This window comes from Gavialis gangeticus, unplaced genomic scaffold (genome assembly GCF_001723915.1).
Source record: "Gavialis gangeticus isolate Ggan-Ray unplaced genomic scaffold, GavGan_comp1, whole genome shotgun sequence".
NCBI lineage: Eukaryota > Metazoa > Chordata > Crocodylia > Gavialidae > Gavialis > Gavialis gangeticus.
The window spans coordinates 41926645-41929770 of record NW_017729022.1 but is presented as its reverse complement, the minus strand read 5'-3'; the positions used below and the strand labels follow the sequence as shown (position 1 = coordinate 41929770).

Below are 3126 nucleotides of genomic sequence, written 5' to 3'. Positions count from 1 at the left end.
CGGGCTTGCAGGGAAACAGAAACTAAGAAGAGGGAGAGGGAAGAGGGATGGAAAGTCTGCTCTGATATTGATATCTGCCAGTGTCTGCGATGTGTCCCTGAGGTCCCTTCCAATCCCAGTGCTCTAGGGGAGGGATGGCAGCCTGCTCTCATTCCACGTGCAGATCCAGGGGCCTGCACCCCCTGGGAGGAGTCAGGCACAGCCCTGCAGCCCTCCCGGGGGGGCACAATCCCCTGGATCCTCCTGTGGGGCTGGGGTCAGTGCCAGCACCTGAGGTTGCTTGGTGCACCCTGCACCAAGTGCCAGGAAGACTGATGCTGTGGCTCCTGAATCTGTGTGCGAGATGACAGCAGGCTGCCAGTGCCAGCTGGGGCCAGTGCCAGCACTGGGTTCTTTCCAGCACTCAGGGCAGAGTGCACTGAGCAGATTCAGGTGCTGGCGCTGGTACCAGCCGCATGCTGTCATCCTGCATACAGATCCAGGGGCCTGCACCCCCAGGAGGAATCTGGCACAGCCCCACAGCCTTCCCAGGGGGCATGGGCCCCTGGATTTGCATGCAGAATGACAGCATGCTGCCGCTGCCAGCAAGTGATACGAGTTTTGCTTTGAATAGTTTGAGGTGTAGTTTCACAAAAGACTCTGCGCACCCATCTCCTTGAAACTTGGTGGGCCAAGGCTAGCATCCCTGCAATGACCATCTGAATCAGGCAAGAAATGACAAAGTTATAGGCATTTTGTTAAACCCCCATTATAGCCTATGGCCAAAACACTGAAACAGTGTCAAAACTCTGAAAAAGATTTGGCCAAATTGAAACAGGACAGTGATCCGAAACACCAAAATGAATCATTGTCCCTCCAAAATGCTGAATCCTAAACTGAAATGAAACATAGCCGTTTCAGACAGTCCTACTATCAGACTTAACTGATTTGGATCAAACCAGTTTATGCAATGTTTGTCCCAGACCTTTTACTGGTTTAAGTTAAACCAGACAACCCCAGCATTCCAGTATGTTTTTTGGGCTGGGCAGGACTCTCTCATCCACAGCAGGGATGACCCCTCCTCTCTGCTCCCTGGCTGCAGCTCCAGCACAGACTGCAGGCTGTTCCCCCCTCCCCTCTGCCTTATTGAGGAGGTGTCTGTGTATTAGCTAGCACGAGTGACTGATACCTCCTGAATCTTGTGGGGGGGGCACCTGCAGAAGCTGCCAGTGGCAGCAGCCCTGTTGGTGGTGGGGGGGAAAACCAGCCCTACCAACAGCATCAGTGTCGCACATCAGGGGGTCACAGGCCCCTTTAGGGGGGGCACATGCACCCCCATGCATCCCCTACCAGTCACCTATGACCTAGCTGATCACATGCTGGCTATGGTCCCTGCCCAGTCAAGAGGTAGAACCAACAAGTAGCTGGTAATGTCCCTCTTTTGTGTTCTTAATGGGTTGCTAAACACCTTGCTAGGGGGTGATAAACACTGTTATCAATTCCCTGCTGGGCTAATCAAAGCATCCTGCCAGGGTCTGGCCACCCCCCTGCTCAGCAAAGTGCTGGGGAAGGGATGGGAGGGCTGCTCTAGTGCCCCCTGGCTTCTGACCTGAGCCACTGCAGGCATGTGCCTGCTTTTTCGGGATGTCTGTCTGGTTACAAAACTGATTTAGCCTAGCCAGGTTAGACTAACCTGCAAAGATTGAATGCATTCAGGATCAGGCTTTTTGAATGTCTGTCCCTAGCTTTAAAGGGGTAGGAGGTAAATCTCTGCATATCCTTAGGGTCTGTGTGATTAAAAATGGGGATATCTCTGAATTCACAGTTATACCGTGTCATAGGATAGGGTTAAATTCTCCCAGTTGGTGATTGTTTTTTAGGTTGATATAATCATCTGTATGGCCAGATTCTCTGCTTTGCTGGATTTATCTGTGAATCAAAGAGAAGGATCTGTAAGTGTGCCAGTTAGCTCCTGGATCCTTCTGCTGGATTCCATGGCTGGTTAGATAACTTAGGGTCTGCACTAACCCTCTTCAGATGGCATTGTCTCTAGTTAGATAAACAGAGCTAGAGCTAAGGCATTCACACTCTTCTTTCCTCACACCTGGTTTCTCCCCATGAGGAAGGCTGCTCCTTCATTAACTCGTGTTTGGAGGGAAAGATAAACCTAATTCCTGTGAAATCTGAAGGCTTTAGGATGGAATATAAGGTGTTCATACTGCATGTTATTTTCTCTTTCTGTGCCTCCATTTTTTTATCTGTAAAATAGGGATGATACTTATCTCTTTTATAAAGTGTTTTGAAAATACTCATGAAAGTGGTAATAAAGAGACTGCAAAACCATTATTATTATTGTTGCTGGTGGTGTGACTGCCAATACCACCAGTCTTAGTAGACACCAAATAATGAAAGGCAATGAGAGATTCAACAGGCTTTTCATACCTAAAGATTGTCCCTCGAACACAAAACTGAGAATTGAGTCAGTTTGGATTAGAAGTATGATGAAGTCTATATGTACTCTAGCTTGATTTCCTGCAGTTTTTATACCCACAGAACTAGTAATGGCTTACATATTCTTTACTGAAACATTAGGCCCTGAAAAAGAGTGGCTGAGAACAAAGATGTAATCAGGGTACTCCATGAAGGAACTGATCTAGTAAGAAAACTACCTCTATTTTATCACACCTTTTTTTAGAATGCGGAAATCATCAGATAGATAGAAAAAAAAAAAAAGGAAATACTTGCCCTGCAAATCTAGGATTTATCTGAACACAAACTGATCTCAAAATAACTGTATTAATTTTAATCCACACCTTTTTTCATTTCAGTGCGAAGTGGCTTATCCATGTGGACCTACAATGAGCACCTTGAGCATCATCTTATAGCAAAAAGGAAAAAACTTTTTTGGTTGTCAATTTCTGTGTAGCCAAAACTCAAGTTGTCTTAATTCTATACCACCAAAACAGAATCTGAGCACATTTTTTCTTTTGTGAAGTGTTCCAATAAAGAAAGAATCATGTTCAACATAATGGGTCTCAGCCAGGGAAGAATAGAAAAAGAGGAACTATTAGAATTTGTTGGGTACTAGACAAACCATCTTGAGGGACAAGACCTGGAAATGTTTCTTACCACTCTGTGGGCGTGCCT

At 46.4% G+C, this 3126-nt stretch overlaps 1 protein-coding gene across 1 annotated transcript in view; it reads right to left on the bottom strand.

Moving 5' to 3' along the window:
* LRRIQ1 (leucine rich repeats and IQ motif containing 1) overlaps positions 1-3126 on the bottom strand; it is a 220636-nt gene that overhangs the window by 9152 nt on the left and 208358 nt on the right. The window lies entirely within an intron of this gene.